Below are 19,936 nucleotides of genomic sequence, written 5' to 3' on the forward strand. Positions count from 1 at the left end.
GGCTCTGTGGCGCAATGGATAGCGCATTGGACTTCTAGACTGGCTGAGGAGGCATTCAAAGGTTGTGGGTTCGAGTCCCACCAGAGTCGTCTTTTTACCATTTTAAAATCTGTTCAACTCTTTTATTTTTAATTTATTTTACAACGAAACCTACCCGAGTTTCAGATGCACCTCGTATGATCTTTGCATATTTTTAACAAAACACATTTCTTGTTAGCCTACAGAAGTCATCTCAACACTGCTTGCCAGATCTTCGAGGCTGCTTATAAATGCTCTTGTAAATGACTAATTAAAGACATACCTCCAGAAAAGGTAGAGTAGATACATAACTAATAAATAGTGTTTGTATGATTTTACTTTTACTATTTATGTTTAATACATGCATTTTTTTGCCGGTAGATTATTCTGAAAATGTTGGAGTCATTCACAGCAGTTTGTCAAGGCAGATGTTCATTTAGAGAGTTTCAACAGAAAGCATTGCCTGTATCTCCCCAAGCAGTGGAGCTGACAAGTAACTTAGCACAACCATCCTCTTGGATAGTAGGCGCTATGCAATGAGGTGAAGGCAAGAAGGTAGGCTCTCGCGCCCAGACTCCTGTTGCATGGCTGGAGCGAAATTAATATTTCTGTTATAGAAACTCCCTCTGCCAAGTTATCGAGCGAGTAAGGGAGCAGCTGCACAGTTTCTTGGCGCTGCTGTGCTGTCCGTGAGGCTCCTGTGCTGTTTCCAGGGTGTTGATTGTTTGTAAGTGTCTCTGCTGCACCATCTGAAGAGGCTGCTGCTCCGCTGGTGGTAGTTTTGTTGTGTGAGGAGCCTGTCCGGGTGTTGGGTAGTGTTCATGTGACACGAAGTGTTTTGCTTCTTTCTCAGATATTCATACTGCTCCTGCAATGCTGAACTTACCTCTGTATACCACACGGCATATGACCGATCATAGGATCTATTTCCTGAATGTACCTACCGGCAGATGGCTCCATAGCTCAGGGGTTAGAGCACTGGTCTTGTAAACCAGGGGTCGCGAGTTCAAATCTCGCTGGGGCCTTAACCATCTTTTGAAAGAATTAATAATATTTTTTGAATTTAAATAAATTACGTCACTTAAGAAAATAAATTCGTTATTGTGTGTTTCATGTTTTTGTATTACTTTTTTACTGTGTAATGCGACAAGTATGGTTTAAAATTAAAGAGACCGATGGAGGCGATAATGAAAAATCAGGGAAAAGGTTAAAAAAACAGAATAAAAAGTAAACATTGTTTCCGGCTCACACTGACTTCTATGTCACTCAAAACATAAAAAATGCGGGATGTGTAAAAAAATGTATAGGTCCCACCGAGATTTGAACTCGGATCGCTGGATTCAGAGTCCAGAGTGCTAACCATTACACCATGGAACCACCTGAACGTTATCTGTTTCCAATAGCCTTAATATGTAATGTGGCGACGAGAATTCTCCAAAGATATGTTTTCTATATTTTGGTAGAGCTCATTTTAAACAGCCTTTCTGCTCTTCCTTTCCTTGAATTTGTAGCAGGCAGACATCAAACGCTATTCCGTGCCTGTTGTCTCGCTCTTTTTTGTGTGTAGTATTAACGCATTTCTAAGATCATTATCCTTTGTTCTTGAATCAACGGCGTCCATCTTTAATGCTGGGCTCGGAAGAGCACACAAAATCACAAAGACTTCCACAAAGATATGTGCTGCGCTCCTGCAGGCCTGAAACAAAGAGGCCGGAGGCCGCCATGTTTGTTTAAATGCAGGGGAGCAGTGTTACGGACAGAGGCAACAGAACAGAAAATCAAAAATACATTTAACTCACCAGTTTTTAGATAGCTACGCCCCTTGCTATACCAACACCTGTAAAATTGAAATAAAACAATTTCACAGTAACACATGTAAAACCATAGCTCTGTCATGCACAGCTCTTTAAAACCAAAAACGTTGTCAACGTATTGGGACAAAGTGTTGGCTAGCGCTCAATATTAAATATGATAATATTAAATATGACAATTCGAAACAGAAGCATGTGAGAAGCCATTTCCTCTGGCACTGCTAGATTGTGGCTGCTGATGTGACTCCGGATGACGACGGCTGTAAGTAAATCACCAACTAGAAAACACATTGACAAATGGTCAAATAGTCCCTTACTCATCAAAATGGTTAGTACGCGTACCTTCGGCCCTACAAGCTAGCCTCGCTATGCAAAATCACCACTACCAAATTGAGATGTGATCCACTCCCATGAATGCCAAATTTTAGAAAAGGAAAGCATTTTGCTTAAAAAAAAAAAAAAGCATTGGCATAGCCAATAGGTCTCGCCTTTGGGACCTTATAAGTGTTTAGCCATGCAACAATTGATGTTGTTGCATGAAGGATATTGTGCTGTATAACTAAATACTTATAAGGCCCCAAAGGCGGGATCTATTGGCTATGCCCGTGGTTCCCAAACTGTGCGCCGCGGCACCCCGGTGCACCGTAATGAGGAGCCAGGGCGCCACGACGACAATGTGGAAAAGTGAAGTTTACCTTAAAGAGTCGGATTTAAACCCATGAAATAAGATTTTTGGTGGGAATTCTATGAAAGCCCGGGCTTCGGGGCATTTCCGTGAGAAGGCCTCTTTCATATAGCTGAGCCAAAAGGGTCTTTAATACAATAATTCCTTTGATGGGCCAAGTGTTTCATCTCCTGCAGGCGGATTTCCAGATAACCCTCCTAGAGATGCTGAGGGGAGGCGGGGGTTGTGTCCCCTAGTGTGCTCGTGATTGGTCGAGACTAACGCCTGCCTTTGCACTAGAGCTCGAACTTTGATGCCTGCCTGTCACCGAGAGACGCAAATAAAGGCCCCATGCTCCTTAGAGGAAGCTCTTTCTCCCATCACTTCTCAGGCAGTGCTGAATCGCCCTCTGTCCACAGGCTACGTACAGAGAGGCCATGGGGGAGAAACGAATGTCACTTTAAAGGAGTTGCGTTTAACTGCAGAGATTAGGGGTCCCCATCTGGCTGCATTGTGTGATCCTGGGTAAGTGACTTTATTTAGTTCCAACAACTAGTCACTCAAATAAGAAATGGGAAGCATATTCGTGCATGGGGAATACCTGATTCCAGCGTTCACTTTCCACACTCCCGGTGTTCTTCGGCGATTGGCCAACACTGACTGGGCAACCTCTTTCAATGAAAAACATTCTTTTTAGAGAGCGCGATTGGTCACCGTTTCACGTGTGATTATCACTTAATCACTTTCTCTATGGGCACCGTTGTGTGTCTGAAATACTAAACTACTGGGGTGGATGGCAGCCGGATTGCAAAGGAACTCTAGAACTCCTGCTGCTCCTATATAAGAAATGTAAAGCCTTGCACCTATTGTAACGGTAACTTGAGACTATGACATGTATATATAGCAAAGCAAAAAAACTGTCTTATTTAAATGTGCAGTGCTATCGGGAGTATATCTTTCACACACTTCAATTAAAGGTGGCTTCCGCCTTTGAAATGTGTGGCAGGAGAAAGAACCGCCCTCCATGAGATTCAAATACTTCAACTGGACCAGCATTACCTTTGAATGTCTCCTTTCCAGTTTTTGACCCATATGGACACACGCCAATACATAGATATTGTCGGTCTGTTAGCAACAGTGAGATACGGCTAGACTTAGCCATCGAGAAGCTCTCAGTGCTTTGTGGGAGTGCAGCAAAGTACGTTTAACTGCTGGACTCTTGTGAGACTATCAATCATAAATGTGCAAATCAGTGTATAGGACATGTTACATAAGACAAAGGATAACAAGGGGTGAATTCACATGTAATCCATATTGGTAGGCAGTATAGTTGAAGAGTACTTGGTCTGGAGAAGCACAAACTCTGAATTTAAAATGTAACACAATGGATTGGGGCTCTCTTTAATGACAAGAACAGATTTGTACACAAGTGAACCATTTTCGCAACATTAGAATAATTAAAGTCTGGTGGAAAAACCCATACGTTCTAATCTATAGCTTGAAGTCTGCCAGCAGTTCTTTGATGACAGATATTAGCTCACTGTAAACTGCAACTAACAAAAGGAAGTGCCTGAACACTGCTAGAGGCCAGGAACAGGGCAGCAGGTGTTTTTACGCCCCTGTGCGAAGTCAGAACCCGGTGCAGTGGCACCAGTCGCACCGCCCTAGAGCCAGCCCTGCCTTCACTTTTATGAGTGATGCTATAAAATGTATTAAATGCATCTGAGAGAAAGTGGTTATGGAGACAGTTAAAGGGTAGTAGGGAGGGAATCCGTGGCGGAGGTGGCCATTGGGAGGGGGGTGGTGCCCAAAAACATTATCGCACTGGGCGTCACCAGTGCTAAAGCCGGCCCTGCTGCTGTGCAACAGACTCACAGTATGGACAACCCAGGAATCCAGCACTGTTTTATCATTTATACCCGCGTTCTGATTTATACATTTCTGAGCCTGCAAAATGGTACTGCGGAGGAGAATACGGACAAGTCAGCCTTCCAAAGCCGCATTTATTCCTCCTGGCACAGTAAGCAGCCTTTCTAAATTATTTCCCAACCATCCATGACACTTGTGTCTTTAAAGAAAAGTGCATCAATGCCTCAATTTTTCAGCCCCAAAGATGTCCCATGCATATGACTGGTTGCATCTGGAGTTAAAATATTTGATACTTTCTACAGCACCACACATAGGGAGCAGCTCAATATCCGCAAGCCACAGTGTTATTTCTTTAAAATAGGTTACTCAAGTAAGGAGAGTGTCTTACAGTTTTTACAAGAAGAGATAATAATTCCTGCTCACTCTACTCCTGTGAGACATACAATGACACGAATATAAGCCAATCCCGCGCTGTTATGAATAATAATGCTGGTGATACAGGTGTAAAATGGAGGTTGGGCAGAAGATCAAAATGGCATTTGTTGCATGGAAGCATATTTGGCTATTAATCTTGTATCGTTTCACACTTAACGAGTTTTTATTAAACAACTGTTATCTTTTTATTTTGTTACAAATATGATTATAATACCTTCATTGCAACCCAATTAATTTAAGGAAGACAACAGGAAGTCTCCTGAGGTCGGGCTTGCATTCCACCCGCCCACCGGTAAAAACATGGTGGGGAGCCAAGGCCAACTGCCAATTAGGTCAAGGGAGCCACAGGTCAAAAAAGTTTGGGAACCACAGGGCTATGCCAATGCTTGTTATATCTTTTGGGTAGAGTAAGTACTCTGCTGTTGGATACTGTGTGCTAATGGAGCGATCAGTGCCTCTGTTTCCAAGAAAAGGGCCTACCGGCATTCACTCAAGTTTCACAAAGAACCAAAGGAATTATAAGTTATAGCAAAACCTCAAAGAGATACCTTTATGTACTTCTATTTGCGGAGGACAAGAAAATGCATAAAACATGCATTCTCAAAAGAACGTACGGTTGGAAAAAGAGTAATGAAAAAAATATGTGTCTTGGTACACAAAGTTAAGATAACCCCTGCACCGAAGACAAGCTAGAGGCAAACATTTAATAAACAGAATGGAGTAAATTATTTGTGTAAAAAGTGATGACTAACTGGGTGGCAGCGGAAGGGACACTGTCAAGTGTTAAATAGAAAACGATTTAGTAAAGAAGTTGGTAAGTGATATAACGCTGTATACATGCAATTACAATACAAGGAAATATATATAATTCCACGGTAATTCATATATTGTCGTGTACGGGTCAGGAATGTAAAAGCACATTATAATAATTCATGGGTATTGGGAAATGCCTTTGCTTTGTGGTTTGGATCTTGAAGCACACTGAAAACACAACTGCAGGGTGAAATGATTCAAGTGAGAATTTCACTTGTTTTAAGGGCCAGTGAGGGAGGCTCACTAAAAGCAAACAATCTTATCTGTTCTCTTTCTATCTGGAGTCACCAAAAATGACAGGAAAGTAAATATCGCCATCTGTCCACACACGCCTGCAGGCTGTCGGGAGAGCACGCACAGCATAGTAGAGAAGGGCTGAATTGGGAGCTTCATTTGTGCTGTAAGTTAGCAGCAGAAGGAGAAAATAGAAAAGTACATTTGTACCGAGACAGCACCTCGCGTGACTAGAGTGCAAAAAAAAAAAAAATCAGGCAATATATTGTTCAACCTTTGCTTTGTGCTCAACCAATCGAATTGCATTGCCTGAGCTTGATTAGCGTCGGCACCACAATATTAGGGTCTCTTAAACGGACCAATGATAAGATGACTGGCCACTGTCCCGCAGCTAGGTGAATCCGAGGTATCACAAAGGAACATTTGCTCAATAAGAAGGCTTATTTTCATTGGTTGTAACTGACAGCCAGTACTCGTCATTGCAGATTTGCTTACGTGACCAGCTAATTCGAGAGATTCATTACATAGAGGTAACAAGACAAGTGGTGGCTGCACATTACATAGAGGCAACAAGACAAATGGCGGCTGCGCGCACAGCCGCGAAAGTTGAAGTCATGACCAGCGGAGGAAGAGATAAGAAAGGCAGATGGCGGCTGCGCGCAATCACGCGAGCGTGCACGCAAGCCTGAGGCCAACAAAAGTTTGTGGGTATCACTTTGAAAACCCCCTTACTAAAAGTCGAGCACGCAGCGCATGCGTTGCTCTACGCTCGACCTAAAAATCGTGGGTCTGCATTTTCCTCATTGACTTGAAGCAGAGACAATTTTAGGCAGGAGATAGCTAAAATAAAGTCATTTTGTTTCAAAAACCGTGAGCCTCCCTCCTAAATCGGGTCTTTTGGCATGTTTACACTCGGTACAAAATGGCACAGCAGTCACACACCACCAAGGTTGCCGCCGTTCCAAGAGAAGAATGCCGGCCATGTGTTGTGATTTAAGTCCCTAAATAGGACTTTAAACAAAAATGTATGAATTCATTTGTTACATGACTTTTCTGCCTTTCTTCACTTCATTATTAGTCATAGATCTACAGCTCTGCAACACATTTAAAAGTGTTTTCCATTTTTAATTTGCTGTTTGAAATATGTCCATATATGAGAGCTAAAATTAGGCCTGGGCGGAGTTCTCGGAGCTCTACTCAGCGAACCCTGCGAAGTGCTGCAAAAAGTCCACCTCACGAATTTCCGCTAGCAGCGGAGTCTATTAAGTCGTCCTGATTTTAAGCATGGGGAGTTTGCAGAACACTGTATAATCAGCGCAAACAACACTCCGCGTCGTGCCGGATGTCACTGCTGCTTTCTGACACTTGAGTAGACATTCTACTCAAGGGGAAAGAGCAGGTTTCTCAACGCGAGCAGATGCGAGCAGTTGCGACCTGCCGCGAAGTGCCCGCATTGAGAAATCTCGTCTGGAGGTCTGGTCCGTGATTTTTTTCACGTGCACTCGCCAACTGCGCAAGAGAAAAAACTCCGCTCTGCGTCACCTCATGGAGTTTTGAGGAACTCTGTGCAGAGCAGGTAATTCTTCACCCACCCTTAAAAAATACCAGCTTTCGGTGATTTTGCTTATTTTTGCACCGGCTGGGACACACTAAAATTCCTGGGGTGCCAGTATAAAACTGGTGGGTTGGCAACCCTACACACAACATACACATGCACAGACAAAACATGCTATCATTTTCGTCAAACTGCCCTCGCACAGTCAATCTGACCATCTTTATTTGAAATGACAAACCATGGACCAACAGTATGTTGGCACAGAGGTAGTGACCAGTCACACAGCATCCCTCAATACTTTAACAGGAAAGTTCTGTGGAGTAAAACCATCCATGCTAACATTTTAGAGGAGGAAAGTGGGAGATTCTAAAAAAAGAATCTGGAGAATGTATTTTCCCCATTGCTTTCTATTAAAGTAGAGGCAATTTCAGACGGGAGACAGCCAAAATAAAGCAATTTTTGGCTTCAAATATCAGGAGTCTCCCACCTGAATCAGCTTTATTGGCATGTATGGTAACATTGACCAAAGACTTACATATTCCTGTTGATGGTTAGTTGTAGAAAATCTCTTCGTCACATAGACTGAGCTGGTTTAGGTTTTAGAGCACAAGTAGCATGGAGAGCCCCGATTCTGCATCCACTCGGAAGACACTTATTCTGCTGCTCCTGGATGACTGGGTCTAGTACCAGGTTCATGTAGCTAGGGTTGTCACCCTTTCCAGAAAAAAATACCAGCCATCTCTTCACATTTTAAGGTTCTGCAAAGACCCGGAAAGGATTATTGAGGAGAACTTTATATGAAGTCATATGTATTTTTTTTAACAAACCATCTTGTCTTTGTTTACTATAATTATCAGTCAAAGATCATTAGGACAGCTGTAGAACACATTTAAAAAAAAAATTCTAACAGTTACTGTATAAAGTTTGTACCGATAAGGGGAGAATAATACTGGCTTTAATTGATTTTTCATATTTTCGAATCATCATGGACATTAAAATACTGGTTGTTCCAATACAAAACTGGCCAGGAGGCAACCGTAACTGTTACTCTTGTTCAGAATCCTCCAGAGGCATCTCAGTATAGTTGTCCAGGTTGACAACATAGTCATCTGTAGTGACAGTAATACCAATGCATGGTTAACTGTTATGAGGTGTGCCTGGTGTGTGCTCAGTGTCTCGAGTGTATGTCTCGTGAGGCCGTGTTATATTCTACATTGGAACATACTTCTAAAAAGAATGTTAGGCTGACGGCACTCGACAGTCGACAGTTGCACTGGACTGTCGAGGTGGTCGGATGCCAGGTTGTGTTCTGCCAATAAACTTACCATGATCTTCCTTCTGCGTGGCTGTTATTGGAGAAACATCACAACATATTTGGCGACGATTACCTATTGTTGTTCCGGTATCTTCAATCGTGTTTCCTGGCTGCAAATGGTCTGATGCCAGGTTGTGTTCTGCCAATAAACTTACCATGATTTTCCTTCAGCGTGGCTGTTTATTGAAGAAACATCACAACATCAACACGTATGATCCTCTGACGTGAGTGCTCAACAGTGTTTATCCAGAATTCGGCCTTTTTATTTGTGGCCCAGTGCTTAATTTGAGCCAGTGGTTTATGAGGGGAGAGGGGGGGCACTTATTTTTATGGCTCAGCACTTATTTTCTCATATCAGATAATTACTGAATGCAAGAGAGGCAAAAACATACAAATCTAAAAAACAAAGAAAGATGGGAAAATCATTACAAAGAGAGACTGCTGGAACCTGCAAGAGTTAGAGAAAGTACCATGGAGTGTCTGATAGTGGATTCAAGAGGTATTGGGTGGATTTAAGACTACCATACTTGGCACACCATCGTTTAATTGCAGCAGACTCGGGCATCTGAGTAGAGCTTCAGGCACCGTCACTCTTTCTTTTGCAAATTATGGGGCATATTATCAAGCATGGTGTTAACATTATCGCCACTTTAGCGGCAGAAAACTGCCGCTAAAGCGGCGATAATGGGCTTGATAATATGTCGCAGAGAATTCCCATAGAAGCCCTTGTTCACACCAAAACATGGGCTTCTATGGAAATTCACAAGGGCGTATTATCAAGCCCATTATCGCCGCTTTAGTGGCAGTTTTCTGCCGCTAAAGCGGCGATAATGTTAACACTGTTTCTTGATAATATGGCCATATGTTTCTCTGGTGTGTGGTTTTTGACGCACACACTCACGAGAGGAGGAACAAGCAGTAGAAGGCGCAGATGCGGTGTATGAAGCTAGCTCCCTATATAGTGTACTAAAACAAAGTACATTGTGCAGAAAGTCCAGTGAGTCCTTTAATGGTTTACAGGGGCAGAGTAGATAATACTACCTCTCTATTTGTGGTAGTGTGGGCGAGCAGTTAGGCTTATCAGAGGGTAGTGCTAAGCATTTGTTGTACTCACTGAGGCAATAAATAACACACACACACTCAAGAATAAATCAGAGACCAATTTATAACAAGCATTAGAAATGCAATCGGGCTCGGATTTATTTGAGTTTGAGCTAATGGCATTGTAAATGCCAATGTCTTTTTGCCATGTGTTATGGAGTGTGTGCATGTGGTGTGTAGTGGAAGTATGTTGGTTGAATTGTAATTTTACCAATGGTGGCATGCTGTGCTTTATATGAATATGTTTAAAAGTAAAGTGTACCATACTGCGATTGCTTGGTGGAAAAGTGCACTGCCGGCTGGAGATGTGTGTGCCTGGTGGAAGGGTGCACTGACGGCTGGTGGGTGTGTGCTTGGTAAAAGCGTGCACAGATGGATGATGGCTGTTGGTGTTTGTGCATGGTGAAAGCATTCATTGACGGCTGGGGGTGTGTTGTTGTGTGTGTTGTTTTCTGTGTGCTGGTGAGTGTGTGCTGGTGAGTCTGTGGGGGTGAGCCTGGGGAGTGAGTGTGGTGGTGAGTGTGTTGTGTTGAGTGGTGACAAGTGTGTGGTGTTGAGAGACTGAGGTGTGTGGTTTGTGTGTGCGTTATGTGTGTGTGGTGTATGTGTGTGTGGTGTTTTCTGCACACTCACACACTGCCCCGTAACATTCACACACTGCTCACCCGCACACTCCCAATGTCACCCTGCATAGTCACACACTGTCACATAGTCACACACTCAGCAGCACACAGCACTCAACAGCACTCTGCCCTCAACAGCACTCTGCCCTCAACAGCACTCTGCAATCAACAGCACTCAACACCACTCTGCCCTCAACAGTACACAGCACTCTGCCCTCAACAGCACACAGCACTCTGCCCTCAACAGCACACAGCACTCTGCCCTCAACAGCACACATCACTCTGCCCTCAACAGCACACAGCACTCAACAACACACAGCACTGCACTCAACAGCACTCTGCCCTCAACAGCCCTCTGCCCTCAACAGCCCTCAACAGCACTCTGCCCTCAACAGCACTTAACAGCACTCTGCCCTCAACAGCACTTAACAGCACTCTGCACTCAACTGCACTCTGCACTCAACAGGATTCTGCACTCTGCACTCAGCAGCATTCTGCACTCTGCACTCAACAGCACTCTGCACTCAACAGGATTCTGCACTCTGCACTCAGCAGCATTCTGCACTCTGCACTCAACAGCACTCTGCACTCAACAGCATTCTGCACTCAACAGCACTCTGCACTCAACAGCACTCTGCACTCAACAGCACTCTGCACTCAACAGCACTCTGCACTCAACAGCACTCTGCACTCAACAGCACTCAACAGCACACTGCACTCAACAGCACTCTGCATTCAACAACACTCTGCACTCTGCACTCAACAGCACTCTGCCCCCAACTGCACTCTGCCCCCAACAACACTCTGCCCCCAACAGCACTCTGCCCCCAACAGCACTCTGCCCCCAACAGCACTCTGCCCCCAACAGCACTCTGCCCCCAACAGCACTCTGCCCCCAACAGCAGTCTGCCCTCAACATCACACAGCACTCACCAGCACACAGCACACACTATCAACAGCACACATCACTCTGCACTCAACTGCACTCAGCACTCAACAGCACTCAACTGCCCTATGCCCTCAACAGCACTCTGCCCTCAACAGCACTCTGCCCTCAACAGCACACAGCACTCAACAGCACACAGCACTCAACAGCACACAGCACTCAACAGCACACAGCACTCTGCACTCAACAGCACTCAACAGCACTCTGCACTCAACAGCACACAGCACTCTGCACTCAACAGCACTCAACAGCACTCTGCACTCAACAGCACTCTGCACTCAACAGCACTCTGGCCTCAACAGCACTCTGGCCTCAACAGCACTCTGGCCTCAACAGCACTCTGGCCTCAACAGCACTCTGGCCTCAACAGCACTCTGCCCTCAACAGCACTCTGCCCTCAACAGCACTCTGCCCCCAACAGCACTCTGCCCCCAACAGCACTCTGCCCCCAACATCACTCTGCCCTCAACAGCACTCTGCCCTCAACAGCACTCTGCCCTCAACAGCACACAGCACTCATCAGCACCCAGCACATAACAGCACTCAACAGCACACAGCACTCAACAGCACACAGCACTCAACAGCACACAGCACTCAACAGCACACAGCACTCAACAGCACTCTGGCCTCAACAGCACTCTGGCCTCAACAGCACTCTGGCCTCAACAGCACTCTGGCCTCAACAGCACTTTGCCCTCAACAGCACTCTGCACTCAACAGCACTCTGCCCCTAACAGCACTCTGCCCCCAACAGCACTCTGCCCCCAACAGCACTCTGCCCCCAACAGCACTCTGCCCCCAACAGCACTCTGCCCCCAACAGCAATCTGCCCCCAACAGCACTCTGCCCTCAACAGCACTCTGCCCTCAACAGCACTCTGCCCTCAACAGCACTCTGCCCTCAACAGCACTCTGCCCTCAACAGCACTCTGCCCTCAACAGCACACAGCACTCATCAGCACCCAGCACATAACAGCACTCAACAGCACACAGCACTCAACAGCACACAGCACTCAACAGCACACAGCACTCAACAGCACACAGCACTCAACAGCACACAGCACTCAACAGCACACAGCACTCTGCCCTCAACAGCACACAGCACTCATCAGCACCCAGCACATAACAGCACTCAACAGCACACAGCACTCAACAGCACACAGCACTCAACAGCACACAGCACTCAACAGCACACAGCACTCAACAGCACTCTGCACTCAACAGCACTCTGCCCCCAACTGCACTCTGCCCCCAACAACACTCTGCCCCCAACAGCACTCTGCCCCCAACAGCACTCTGCCCCCAACAGCACTCTGCCCCCAACAGCACTCTGCCCCCAACATCACTCTGCCCCCAACAGCACTCTGCCCCCAACAGCAGTCTGCCCTCAACATCACACAGCACTCACCAGCACACAGCACACACTATCAACAGCACACATCACTCTGCACTCAACTGCACTCAGCACTCAACAGCACTCAACTGCCCTATGCCCTCAACAGCACTCTGCCCTCAACAGCACTCTGCCCTCAACAGCACACAGCACTCAACAGCACACAGCACTCAACAGCACACAGCACTCAACAGCACACAGCACTCTGCACTCAACAGCACTCAACAGCACTCTGCACTCAACAGCACACAGCACTCTGCACTCAACAGCACACAGCACTCAACAGCACACAGCACTCAACAGCACACAGCACATAACAGCCCTCTACACATAATTGCCCTCTCCACACGACTGACACCACAAGGGGCATGTAGCGTCTGGCTCGGCGGCGCTGTTGGGAGAGAGTCTGGATGTTAGGCCACCACCGGCCGCGCTGACATCTATCTGTAGCTGGGTAAGATTGCTGCGGATGCTAGATCAAGCTGGAGAGGAAAACGTTTGACTGCCTATCTCTGCGCCCAGCCTCCTACCTATATGGGGCATACATCGGTCCTGAGCCACCCCCCGGATCACTGAGGACCCATCAATATTTATATGCCTGATTTGTTGGGTCTTGGCTGAGGCTATATCCGAAGTGCTGCGCAGTATGAATTACACTGTAAGAAGGAGGTAACCACCTTCACTCGCTAACTTCCCCGCATCGCTCCATTCTTGGGATAATCGCGCTATGACAAACAGATGCGAGTCTACAAAGGGTACCTCCACTGGACATTTTAACCGGTGTCACTTGATATACTAAACGTACCAATGAAGGCTTAAGAGTGCAGTGCTAAGACGTGCAAGTGTTTTTTTTTAGTGACAAACACGATGTTGCATTATTCCAAGTGACTCCCACAAATCCAAATTCTCTTCGTAATCATCACTCACCCTCGTAATGCACTATTGCGGTCTGTCCCTTCTTCGGAAAGGTTCGTTCTATTAAAAAACAAGTGGCACTTCAACCGATCGCGAAAGCGATCGTATTGTAAAACAAGAACTACAGTGTGGACGAGCATGTATGAGTCATCTTCTGTGAGCCTCGCCTGCTGCCTCTCGTCATTTAACATTGAACGCGCTCACCGCTGTGAACGCGTTCGCATCATCTGGCTTGCATTACACGGGCACTCTGACAGCTCGTAATTAAGATTAATCACTCTGCCATGCTCGTTCTCGCACACAAAATGCCACATCGGGCACGCGTACATTACTTACAGCCTATCACTTCAAGGCTACTACATACACAGCACAGGGAAGACGAATCACTGACCACATGCCAGAAAACGCAAAGGAATGTGTGGAATTCCTCTCACCAAGGCCCTTCTTCTTCTTCTTCTTTTTTTTCTTATAACATTAGGATCTCGAAACTCCTCCCCCAGGGGGAGGAGTCCGAGCCCTAAAAATAGTATACATTTTATGTAATTCTTAAGACCTAGAACTTGGATTTACAATAAGTACTTTCAAAGTAACGATTTTTCAGAGTTCGCAAAATATATCACTTTTGTGCGCAATTATGCAGCATTGAAGTCAATTGAGAAAAGCATAAAAATGCAAATAAAATCAGGCAATGCTTTCACGAAGTTCACCTTCTCAGTTTAGGTCGATAGCAGGGCCTGGTCCAATGTTCCAGTAGCAGACAATCGGGAGCGACCCACATTTGGTCAGGAGCAGGGTGATGAGGGTGCGGTAGCTGGGGCGCTACGACGAAGGGGGCCACTTAAAATGGCACCACACAGCAGGACTTAAAGGTAAGTCCTGGGGTCTCACTCGAGGGAGGAGGTCGCAAGGATCTCAGGAACATGGGAATGCAGCTGGATTGTCGTTACGGGTGCTGGTCAGGCAGGGTGTAGAGCAGATAGGTCAATCGGGCTCCAAGAGGTTCCTGCGGTTAGGAGCAGGCAACTTGGAGAGGCGATTTTGGAGAGCTTGGCCTCTCACAATGTGGATCTCAGGGGTCTCCACATTCCTAGATGGGTGTTTGTTTCTGAGGTAGTTGGAGTACGGAACTGACTCTTCGTCTCGCTTTTTGCTGAAGGGGGTCCGGTACTCCAGCTATTGATACAGTGCTGCTCTGGTAGGTCCTGGTGTCTCCAAACTTGATGAGGAAAAAGATCTGTCCCTCTGGAGCCGGTGTACCTTCTCTAGTTTGCGTGCTGCATCGGAGTCGCTGGGGAGTAACACGTTGACAAAACTGACTTAGCAGGTTTGGTGCCTGCAGTATGCAGGGGAATGATACTTTCACTCCAAGGGAGGTTCTTGGAAATTTCTCGAAAGCTGGAGGCGCTCTGGGGTTCTTAGATTCTTTACAGGTTCAGGATGAGACTGCACATCCACAATCGTTGAGTCCTTGAGGTAGCAGGCTGGGTTATGCACCAATTTGTTCAGCCGCAGGGCTTCAGTTCTCGGGCAGCAGCTCTTCTGTGTGTGTGTCTTCTTCTTGTCAATCAAGATCCAGGGATGAAACCTAAATACTAAATCTTGGGGCATTAAAGAGGGAGACAGGTAGAAGCCAATGAGCAACCTATATTTAGGGTGTCTACACCCTCTAAGTGACCACCACCTGTGGGACGTGGCACTACCCTAGCCCTGAAAGGTTGTTTTCCCACAATCTCAAGATAGTGGACTTTAAAGAGAGGGGAGTCCACATCGCCTGCCACCCTTTAGGGGTGGTGCTTCATGAACAGGGACACTCCTCCTTCTCTAGCTAATTTTCTCACCTGCCAAATGTGGAGCAGGACAGTGGAGTTGGCAGCCCCCACTATCTGGGGAAGCCTGGGCTGTACTTCAAAGACCGCATCGCCTTTGAAGCTTCAAGCTCTCGAAGACCATTCCGGCCTGGCGGAGGTGTGAAGCACCTATGCCCAGAGCAGGCTTTGTTTCTGGCCTCTGAGAGTGGGGGCTCTCACCTCATGAGGTCAGAAGCATGTCTGGAGGTGGTAGGCTGACTATGACTAGTCAGATACCACACCAGTGCTTGGGAGGTTTTCAGGGGGCCCTCTAAAGGGTCTCCTGTGTGCATTTATTACTAAATCCAGCATTGGCATCAGTGAGGATTTATTAAGACAAGATGTTTCGTATCAAACATCCTAGGGTGCAGTGAAGCCATCATGGAGCTAGGAAACTCGGAATGGCAAGTATCCAGCCCATGTACCCACTATGCCTTTCCTGTGCACTTACAATATCCAAGAATGGCTCAGATATCACAAGGTTTAATTGGGGTGAGATGTACTCTTAGTAATCCATAAAGTGAATCATTTGTAAACCACATTCCTCCTTTCAATCGTTGTCGGCGTGCAAAGCTTGCTTCCCGCTTCGTCTCCTTGCGCTGCAACATTACTAAACAACGAAGGAACCATCCCAGGTTCCACCAAGCTGCACAGCCTCGTCACTACCTGAATCAAATGATTTAAATTAATCTGTTTTAAACTTCATTTTCCATTTTTTCATTAATTTTATCATTCTTTCTTTTGTTCAATTAATTTTTATTTAATCTATGTTCAACGTTAATGCTCAAATATGCTCAGAAGCATAAAGTGGGTTCCATGTAGTGATTTATTTTGTTGTAACAAACCCAATGCATTTCGGGAATGAATTCCCTTCATCAGGGGCATCTAAAAATATAAACAAATATGTACTTGTAACTGTTGTTAACAACCAAGCATTTCACTGAAATTCAAACGATACATAAATAAAACTCATGAAAATAACTATCCGGCACGCTGGAGAAGAGGAAAAGAGGTTACAGATTTTAATGACCGAAGGGACCGAGAGCACTTACAGTTCGAAATCACATCAGGCATCAAGCAAAAACTGGGGGCTAACTATGGCAAACAAGCACTTTCCTACACTCGGCAAGGAAGGAGGCAGCCGCAGGCACCAGAGCCGCCCCCCAAAAACTACCTGCCCTCACTGCCTGAGCCACCCGTCCCAACCCGGCATCAGCATAAGCATTAACCTGGGCATCGGCCTGGTCCCAGTACCGGGCATGGAGTAGAGCAGGTGAGTTGGTGAATGGGCAGACCCAGACCCCGGGGCGTCCTACATCGGTTTATTGACTGCACATGTAGGTAGGGGCAAATGAGGCTACTACCACCTATTACCAGCCGCTTCCACTGCCGTTGCATGCCGCATGCCGTCCGACGGTAATTAGCGCCATTTGAGCAGCAATCAGCGACAATCAGTGGCATTAAGCAGACCCTCCAGGATTTCGCGATTTCGCGATTTGCCGCGACACCGGCACTTTTGTAAAAATGCCACGATTTTTACAAAAGTGCCCGCGAAATCGGTACTTTTGTAGAAATCGCTGCATTTTTACAAAAGCTAATGCATGCCGCTATATCCTGGGGGGTTGTTGGTTATTTATTTAAAATATGCACATGATATGAGCGTGATTGTTGGAAAATCTGAAGTTTGACCCCTCCCCCATCTTACTGACGCCCCTGAGCCCAGGCCAGGACCCTTAGGGGCAGATTTACAATAACTGGCGCATCCCAGTGATCCGCCAGTTATTGTGCGCCGCAGCTCCGCCACCCATGGTACGCCGCATTTACAATGCGGCGCACCATGGGGCAAAAACGACACAGATGTGTGATGCATCTGTGCCATAAAGGCGGCGCATTGCGGGAGTTGCGTCGCAAGCGTGACGCAGCCCCAGCAATGCTCTGGGGGGCCCTATCTGTCCAATGCTGCGTCAAGCCTTAACCCTGCTTCAAGCAGGCGCAGGGTTTTGACGCAGCATTGGCCTAAAAGTGCCTGCGTGACATCTTGTAGATGTCATGCAGGCACTTTTGCGAGGCGCACCTGTCCCAGGGCTTTACAACGTGACGCATCTGCCTAGATGCGTCACGTTGTAAATGGGTCGCAGGGATGCGCCACGTTTACGCCGCTGTTGCGTGACGCAACGGCGGCGTAAACGTGGCGCAAGTCCGACATAAATCTGCCCCAAAGTGCTTACATTACGAGACGGAGTTTCAAAGCCGGCCGCAGGGGCTGTGACTGTGACAGACACCACAGGGGGCGCCATTGTTGCAAGTGAACACCCAAGTAAAGACACTTTCAGATCACGGTATTTAGGTCTCGCGACGTATCAATGCGCGCATTGAGCGGAGCGAGAATTCAAGTGCTCGAAATCCTCGTCAAACCAAGGGCTTCTTGGTGAGGTTTTCTTTAAGATCACGTGATTAAACAAGCACGCGCATCGGCCTCCCTCCCTCCCTCCTAGTTGCATTTTTTCACGGCCGCACAGCACATCAAAGGGCTTCTCCCAGCGTGCGCTGTGCGGCTTCTCCTCCCCTAATTAATCATGGCTGGCCGGCCGTACTTTCAGTTTCCCGGCCGCTCTTGTTTAAACTTCAATTGAAGTGCAGCTGGAGGGCGCTGCGGCCGCTCTGTGCCCGTGTTGTTAATCTAAAATGACAACCATATGCCGTCTTTCAGTAAGCAAGTGACGGCATTTGGTTTTGCAGGTCATTCATCGGTAATCCAGCATTTGTGACTTCTTTTACAAAAAATTATTATTAGCATAAAATAACAACACACTCCTCGCAGCATTTGCTTCTCTGTTTAACCTCCAACCTAACTCCTGGAGATCTCTCCGCTCAACATGGCACAAATGTACAGCTTGCACTTTGTAATTGCTAAACTCGTGGGCACCCGCCTCAACAGGTCCCGCTGGTGCTTAGTCACCTCTTTTGTTATTAGCAGACTCCTAATAGCCCCTCGGGACCGGTGCCTCTCTTCGCTTCAGCCCCCCTCCCCCAGCCACGGAGCGTGCATTTCCGGTTCTCAGACACTCGCATCATGTTCATGTTATTTACCTTTAACATATCTCTGCAATCCCTAATTCACCCCTGCCGTTGCTGCTCTGGTGTTTATGTTGGTTTCCCCATGCCTCATCCCAGCTGTTTCTGCTTGCTTTCCCAGCCCACCCCGTCCAGCTTTAATTCCAACCAACATTCCTTCCCCTTCCCTCGTGTTGCTAATTACAGCTGGCGCTTTAGTAATCCCGGTAACATCACGAAAAGTAGAAAATGCATTTTTAGCCAGTCTTTGAATAAAATATGGACAAACACACCTACCTGTTAATTGTTTCTACCTTTTAATTTAGGAGCGTGCCTGGATAACCAAACTTCGATGTGAGTAATCGTTTCCCCACACCGCCTTATGGATGGTGCACTGAGCTATTGGTCCCATGTTGCTTATTGGGTGAAGCTTTCCACGGCCATCCAGATTCATTCAACTAAAATCAATAAGGATCAATTTATATAAATTGTTTTTCTCCCCGAGCACACATTATGCATTAATTTCACACTGAGCCTCATGAAGTTGTCCCATAACAACTGCAATAACGCGGTAACTCATCGAATGCAAGCACGTGACACGCTCCCAGCTCCAGACTGGATGCTTCACATATGTGCAACAATTCATTTATGTGCACCACTTCCTATTCATACACTCCGAATGCTCACTGCAATCACTGTCTGCACAGAGCTGCGATGAGGGGACTTGTTTCTACCAGCTCAGCGTCCAGCAGAGAGACGAGGCGATCCAGGTGCCACCGCCTCGCCATATGGTACGGAGTGACGTAGTGCGCAGCTCCGAATCCTATCGACATCAGACATCCTACCCCCGAGGCAGCCAGGCACTACAAATCACAGGAGAATGGCAACACCACCTGGCCATTTGTAACACTTTTGGAAACACAGCCTCGGCGTTGATAATTGTGTCAAAACAGAAAAGCTCTGGTGACTATCTCTGTTACAGCCCTCCTGACCAGCAGCGGCTTTTATTCTAGCAGGAAAATAGGGTGTTTTAGTGAATTAGTTCTGGAAGCAAACGCCCTTTATTTCATTGGTTGCTTGTGCACGCTGTTATTTCGTCCCCAAAGAGAGTGAACATTAAACGAAATACTAAGAGCTCTGTCTGCCTAAAGCCACATTGGGTCTGAGGCTTAAACCCTTGCAGCGTGATGAGACTAACCTTTCACCTTACCAGTCAAATGTTATCTGATAACAAGCATTGGCATAGCCAATAGGTCTCGCCCTTGGGATCTTATAAGTGTTTAGCCATGCAACAGTTGTTGTTGCACCAAGGATATTGCGCAGCATAACTAAATACTTTGAAGG

The 19,936-nt window shown here is 46.5% G+C and overlaps 3 non-coding genes across 3 annotated transcripts; 2 read left to right on the forward strand and 1 right to left on the reverse strand.

Moving 5' to 3' along the window:
- TRNAR-UCU (transfer RNA arginine (anticodon UCU)) lies at nt 1–89 on the forward strand. The gene is given in 2 exon segments: nt 1–37; nt 54–89. It is a non-coding gene; the product is annotated as a tRNA-Arg (tRNA).
- Nucleotides 90–970: 881 nt separating this feature from the next.
- TRNAT-UGU (transfer RNA threonine (anticodon UGU)) lies at nt 971–1,043 on the forward strand. Its single transcript has one exon. It is a non-coding gene; the product is annotated as a tRNA-Thr (tRNA).
- Nucleotides 1,044–1,323: 280 nt separating this feature from the next.
- Nucleotides 1,324–1,395, reverse strand: TRNAQ-CUG (transfer RNA glutamine (anticodon CUG)). Its single transcript has one exon. It is a non-coding gene; the product is annotated as a tRNA-Gln (tRNA).
- Nucleotides 1,396–19,936: the final 18,541 nt, after the last annotated feature.

Source organism: Lissotriton helveticus, chromosome 1_2 (assembly GCF_964261635.1).
Source record: "Lissotriton helveticus chromosome 1_2, aLisHel1.1, whole genome shotgun sequence".
In the NCBI taxonomy this organism is placed as follows: domain Eukaryota; kingdom Metazoa; phylum Chordata; class Amphibia; order Caudata; family Salamandridae; genus Lissotriton; species Lissotriton helveticus.